Below are 7,636 nucleotides of genomic sequence, written 5' to 3' on the forward strand. Positions count from 1 at the left end.
TCAAAAAACAGATTTTGTTTTCATTGATTTTTATCCGTCATTTTTGTCTTCTATTTCATTGATCCGTGCTCGAATTCTTATTTCCTTTCATGTGCTATCTATACCTTTCATTTGCTTTTTTCCTGCATGTGAAGGTGGATGCTGAGGTCATTGATTTCAGACCAAAGAGAAATGAAATCACACATGCACACAAAGACTTTTATACAAATGTTCGCAGAAGCTTCATTTTTAATAGCCCAAACCTGGAAACTACCCAAAGGTTCATTAACAGGTAAATAAATACATGAATGTGCTATTATTTATATGACAGACTACTACTCAGCAATAAAAGGAGACAGATTATTACACGAACAATGTGATGCATCTGAAAATAACTATGCTCATGAAAGAAAACAAACAAAAAGAAGACATACTATATGATTTCACGGATATAAGATTATAGAAAATTTAAAGTAGCTTGTAGTGACATAAAGCAGATTAATAGCTGCCTGAGGATGGGGATAGAAGAGTAGTAGGGAGGTATTCAAAAGGGGCACCAGGAAACTTGGGCAGTGGAGGATATATTCATTAACTTGATTGTACACAGTGTTTCGGGGATGTAAACAGATGTTAAAACAGAAGATTTTATATTATAAGTGTGTGTAGTTTATTGTATGTCAATTACATCTCAAAAACCTGTTTAAAAAGTCATCATTACAAAAATGATGAAGGCCACAGAAAAGGAGAAAATATGTGCAATAATTAAATTTGAATTATATCCAGGATATATAAAGAACTCTTACTCTTTGTGAGACAAATAACCCAATAAAACAGAAAGCAAAATATTTCAATAGACATTCATAAAAAGTATATATATATATATGAGTAGCCAACAAACCCATGAAAAGATACTCAACAATATTAGTCATCAGGGAAAGCAAATCAAAACCACGATGAGATATTACTACACATCCACTAGGAAAGCTACAAAAATTAAAATGAGTAATAACACTATAAAATGTTGGTGAGGATGTGAAGGAGTTGGAATTTTAATCCACCCTGGCAGGAGTGTAAAATGGCAAAACTTTCCTGGAAAATGGTTTGACAATTTCTTTAAGAGTTAAATATATACAATCCCTAGGACTCAGCAGTTTCTTTCCCAGGTATATACCCAAGAGAACTGAAAGCATATGCCCATATAAATATGTAGATATTCACAGAAGTTTTATTCAAAATTGCTCAAAACTGGAAACAATCTCTCTTGTCCTTTGGGAACTCCAATTACATGTATATTTGATGTTTGAAGTTGTCCCTTGGTTCCCCGATGCTCTGTTCATTTTCTTTCTTTCTTTTTTTTAATTCTCTCTAGTTTCATTTTGGATAGCTTTTATTGCTATGTCTTCAAGTTTACTAACCTTTTTTTCTCCAATGTTTAATCTGCTGTTATTTTTCATATCAGATATTGTAGTTTTTATCTCTGGAAGGTCTTCCATGCCTCTAGTCATCATGTGCAATCTTTCCTCTAGCTTCTTGAACTTTAGGAATACCGTTGTACTAACTATTTTAATGTCCTGTCTAGTAATTCTATCATCTGTATGATTCTTATGTCAGTTTCAATTGATTGATTTTTGTCCTCATTACAAATCATAATTTCCTACTTCCAAATGCCAATTTGGAATGTTAATTCTGCTAATTGCTGAATGGTTATCAGACATTGTAAGTTTTACCTTTTTGGGTGGTGGATATGTTTGTGTTCTTGTAAATATTCTTGACGTTTTTTTCTGGGATGCACTTGAATTACTTACAGTTTGATCCTTTCAGAACTTGCATTTGAGCTTTGCCAAGTGGAACTAGAGCAGCCTTTAATCTAGATGTATCTTTGTTTCAAGACTCGAGCTAAGACTTTCTGAAAACTCAACCCAATGCCTGTGAAGTATGAGGTTTTCCACCCTCGCTGGTAGGAGCAGGAACTATTCCTGGCTTTGTGTGTGGGCCTATCACTGTCCCTTTCATCTTTTCAGAGAGTTCTTTCCCCAGACCTGGATAGTGTTCTCTGAAACATACAGGAACCAGGAGTCAGCTGAAGATGGAAGCAGAGCCCTCAGTAGATCGCTGTTTTCTTCTCTCTATTCTCTATCCTGTAAACTCTAGCCATGCAGACTCTTGTCTCTTCCCCACTCCAGGAGGCCACTGTTCTCTGCTGGGATGTCACTCTGTGCCTCAGCCAGACACTCTCTCCAGGCAGCAAACTGGGCCAACTGGGGGCTCACTGCATTTGTTTCCCATCATTCTGGGCTCATTATTTTTTATTACTAGAATAAAAAACATTGTTTTTTATCCAAAGTGTTTCTAACCATTGTGCCATATATTTTGTCCAGTTTTTTAAAATTGTTTCAGTAATAATCTAAAAAAAATCTGCTTTTCTAAGTAACTCTCAATCTTGTAAAGAAGTAGGAAATTTACAAATAATACTTTAGGGTAAAAGAAAAGGCAGGTGGTAAGTTGAGATAAGTGGAGAAAAAGGGTTAAATATAAAAATGGCCAAGTAATTCTGGAAGTAATTTTCCAGAATTTATCTAGTGAACTTCCGGTTATGATGTCTGAATACCTTTGTCCCCATCTGAGGTTAAGTCAAATGGTTTTTTATTAATAAAAATTTGTTAATAAATAGCAAAGTGGTTTGTATACAGGCTCCAAGTAAACTCTAGTCCTTTGCCCAGATAGTTAATTGCATTCGAGGATAAGCAGTCAATAAGATAAAAAGCAGACAACTGAACATTCTCCTTCCTCACCTTGGTTGGAATAGAGACACATGGTGCATGGTTGTCACTCTGGGTTGTAAAAGTTCTCTCTGCATGTGGGGATATGCACAGATGAGCAATTAGCTAAATGTGTACATGCATTGTATTGGAGAAGAACCTCACTCCTGGCTAAATCAAAGCGTTCATTATTGAGACTAATTCCAACTCGCTTAGCTTCTCTGTGAGAAATAAATAACGTTCCACAGTCTCATATGTCCAGGCAATGTCCTGTAAGGCCAAGCAAGGCTAGGTAGAAGAGACAATGGGCTTAACAAATTATCTACTGGTTTATTTATTTATTTATTTTGGTGATTTTTTTTTTTTTTTTTTTTGGAGTTGGGGCTTCTCTATAAGGTCCTTATGAAGCAAGCCAAGACAAAAATTCAAAACAGACCAGGTAGAATAAGAAGTTCTGAAGGGGTGGCCTGCCCCTCCACACTTGTGGGTGTTTCTCGTTAGGTGGAACGAGAGACTTGAGAAAAGAAATGAGACACACAGACAAAGTATAGAGAAAGAGAAAGTGGGCCCAGGGGACCGGCGCTCAGCTTACAGAGGACCCACGCTGGCACCGGTCTCTGAGTTCCCTTAGTATTTACTGATAATTATCTTTACCATCTTAAAGATAAGGGAGTGGCAGGACAATAGGATCATTGTAGGGAGGAAATCGGCAGGCAGTAAGACAAATGAACAAAAACCTCTGTGACATGAATAAGTTTAAAGGAAAATGCTGTGCCTTGAGATGCATATGCAAACATCTCCATAAACCTTTTAGCAGCATTGTTTCAGTCTATCACATGGGGAGAAACCTTGGACAATACCTAGCTTTCCTAGGCAGAGGTCCCTGTGACCTTTGGCCATGTAAGTGTCCCTGGGTAGTTGAAATTAAGAGAATGGTGATGACTTTTAACCAGCAAGCTGCCTTCAGGCACTTGTTTAACAAAGACACATCCTGCACAGCCCAAAATCCATTAAACCTTGAGTCACCGCAGCACATGTCTCTTGCAAGGACAAGGTTGGGGGTAGGGTTACAGATTAACAGCATCTCAAATACAGAACAAAATGGAGTCTCTTATGTCTACTTCTTTCTATATAAACACAGTAACAGGCTGATCTCTCTTTCTTTTCCCCACAAGTTCATGGGTATAATTAGGTTTAAGATCTTCTAAATCTGTTTGGTTATTTTATTTGCCAAATGGGTAGTGTGCCTGTCTTAGTTCATTTTCTGCTGCTGTAACAATACTACAGATTGGGTAATTTATAAAGAAAAGAAGTTTATTTGGCTCATGGGTCTGGAGGCTAGGAAGTCCAAGAGTTTGGCACTGGCATGTGGTGAGGATATTCTTACTGCATCCTTAATTGCTCATCTGTGCATATCCCCACATGAAAGCATCACATGGCAAATACATGGATACACTTGAGAGAGAATAAATAGAAGCCAAGCTTATCCTTTCATCAGGAGCACACTCTTGAGGTAAGGAACCCACTCCCACAATAACAGCATTGATCTATTCATGAAGGCGGAACCCTCATGATCTAATCACCTCTTAAAGGTCCCACCTCTTAACACTGTTGCACTGGGTATTACGTTTCTAGGGTATGAACTTTTGGGAGACATATTCAAACCAGAGCAGTATCCATATTCAGATTGTGTCCATGTAGAATCAGAACAACTGATAATAAATTTTTCTCTTCCTGACCAAAAAAATTGTATCAAGAAAATGGTTTGGCCGACTTTATTTTCTCTACTTTTATTTTTGTTGATTGGAAGTATTAACTCATATGGAAGTATTCACTCATTTATTCATTCACTTATTTATGAAAGGTTTCTGTTTGAAATGTATTCAGTGTACAGTTGATGTGTCTCTGTTTTGAACACACACACACACAACACACACACACACACAAGTAAGATTTATCCCTGGGATGCAAGGTTGGTTCAACATGCACAAATCAATAAATGTGATTCACCCCATAAACAAAATTTAAAACAAGAACTACGTGATTATCTCAATACATGCAGAAAAAGCTTTTGATAAAATCCAACATCCCTTCATGTTAAAAATGCTCAATAAATTAGGCATTGAAATAACATTCTTCAAAATAATAAGAGCCAGCTATGAGAAACCCACAGCCAACATACTGAATGAGCAAAATCTGGAAGCATTTCCCTTGAAAACCAGAACAAGAGAGGGTGCTCTCTCTATCACTCCTACAGAACGTAGTACTGGAATCCTGGCCAGAGCAATCAGGCAAGAGAAAGAAAAAAAAAAGGCATTCAAACAGGAAGAGAGAAAGTCAAACTATGCCTGTTTGCAGATGATATGAATGTATACCTATAAATCCCCATAGTCTCTGTCCCAAAATTCCTTGATCTGATAAACAACTTCAGCAAAGTTTCAGGATATAAAATTAACATACAAAAATCAGTAGCATTCCCATGCACCAACAACATCCAAGTTGAGAGCCAAATTAAGAACACAATCCCATTCACAATAGCCACATAAAGGATAAAGTACCTAGGAATACAGCTAACCAGGGAGGTGAAAGATTTCTACAACAAGAATTACGAAACACTGTTCAAAGAAATCAGAGATGACACAAACAAATGGAAACACATTCCATGCTCATGGATAGGAAGAATGGATATTGTTAAAATGGCCAGACTGCCCAAAGCAATTTACAGGTTCAATGCTATTCCTATCAAATTACCAATGACATTCTTCACAGAATTAGAAAAAACTATTTCAAAATTCATATGGAACCAAAAAAGCCCTAATTGCTAAGGCAATCTTAAGCAAAAAGAACAAAGCTGGAGTCAATACATCACTTGACTTCAAACTATTCTAAAATGATACAGTAAACAAAACAGCATGGTACTGGGACAAAAACAGACATATAGACCAATGGAATAGAATACAGAGCCCAGAAATAATGCTACACACCTACAACCATCTGATCTTCATCAAAGTCAAAACAATCAATGGGGAAAAGACTCCCTATTTAATAAATGGTCCTAAGATAACTGGCTAGCCGTAAGCAGAATAAGAAACTAGACCCCTTTCTTATACTTTACACAGAAATTAACTCAAGATGGATTAAAGACATAAATGTAAAACCTATTACTAAAACTATGAAAACTCTGGAAGATAACCTAGAAAATAACATTCTGGACACAGGATCTGGCAAAGATTTAATAACAAAGACACAAAAATGAATTGCAGCAAAAACAAAAATTGACAAATGGAACCTAATTATATCAACGAGCTTCTGCACAGCAAAAGAAACTATCAACAGAGTAAACAGACAACCTAAAGAATGGGAGAAAATATTTACAGACTACACATCTGACAAAGATCTAATATCTAGCATGTATAAGGAACTGAAAAAAATTTACAAGAATAAAAACAAGCCTATTAAAAAGTGAGCAAAGGACATGAACACTTTTCAAAGAAGAAACACATGTGGCCAATAAGCGTATAAAAAACATGCTTAACATCACTAATCATTAGAGAAATGCAAATCAAAACCACAATGAGACACCATCTCACACCAGTTAGAATGGCTATAATTAAAAAGTCAAAAAATGATGCTGGTGAGGTTGCAGAGAAAAAGAACACTTACACACTGTTGGTGGGAGTGTAAATTATTCAATTCAGCCATTGTGGAAAGCAGTGTGGTGATTCCTAAAAGAACTTAAAACAGAATTACTATTCCACCCAGCAATCCCGTTATTGGGCATATACCCAAAGGAAAATAAATTGCTCTACCATAAGGATACATACTTGTGAATGTTTATTGCAGCAATATTCACAATAGCAAAGACCTAAGTGCCCATCAATGGAAGATTGAATAAAGAAAATGTGGTACATATACACCATGGAATATTATATAGTCATAAAAAAGAATGAGATCACGTCCCTTGCAGCAACATAGATGAGCTGGAGGCCATTATCCTAAGCAAACTAATGTAGGAACAGAAAACCAAATACTACCTGTTCTCACTTATAAGTGGGAGCTAAATGAGAACACATGGACAGAAAGAGGGGAACAACAGACAGCAGGGACTACTTGAGAGTGAAGGGTTGGAGGAGGGAGAGAATAAAAAAAACTATGTATCAGGTACTATGCCTATTACTTAGGTGACAAAATAGTCTGTACACAAAACCCCCATGACATGCAGTTTAACTACACAAAAAACCTGAACATGTACCTCCTGAACCTACAGTAGGAATTAAAAAAAAAAAAAAAAAAAAGGCCGGGCGCGGTGGCTCAAGCCTGTAATCCCAGCACTTTGGGAGGCCGAGACGGGCGGATCACGAGGTCGGGAGATCGAGACCATCCTGGCTAACATGGTGAAACCCCGTCTCTACTAAAAATACAAAAAACTAGCCGGGCGAGGTGGCGGGCGCCTGTAGTCCCAGCTACTGGGGAGGCTGAGGCAGGAGAATGGCGGGAACCCGGGAGGCGGAGCTTGCAGTGAGCTGAGATCCGGCCACTGCACTCCAGCCTGGGCGGCAGAGCGAGACTCCGTCTCAAAAAAAAAAAAAAAAAACAAAAAAAAAAAAACAAAAAAAACATAGCCAGCTTTATAGAAGCACTGCAGGGGCATAAATCTCTTAGAAGCCTGTTGAGCTGGAGGATGCATCCTGATTCACATGAATTCTGGAGTTTGTGATGCAGGTGAGAACACTTTTAAAGCAGGAGGAGTTCAGGAGTGTTTGCTCCTAGGTGTTAGATGATTAGGCAAAGAGACACAAAGAACTCAAACAGAATTGGTAAATAACTGAATCATGGTTCAGGTAATTTTTTTAGAGCCATTTTGATGAGACTAGGAAGTTCAGGTAAAACAGGCCCTC

The sequence above is a fragment of the Macaca nemestrina genome, chromosome 11 (genome assembly GCF_043159975.1).
Source record: "Macaca nemestrina isolate mMacNem1 chromosome 11, mMacNem.hap1, whole genome shotgun sequence".
Lineage (NCBI taxonomy): Eukaryota > Metazoa > Chordata > Mammalia > Primates > Cercopithecidae > Macaca > Macaca nemestrina.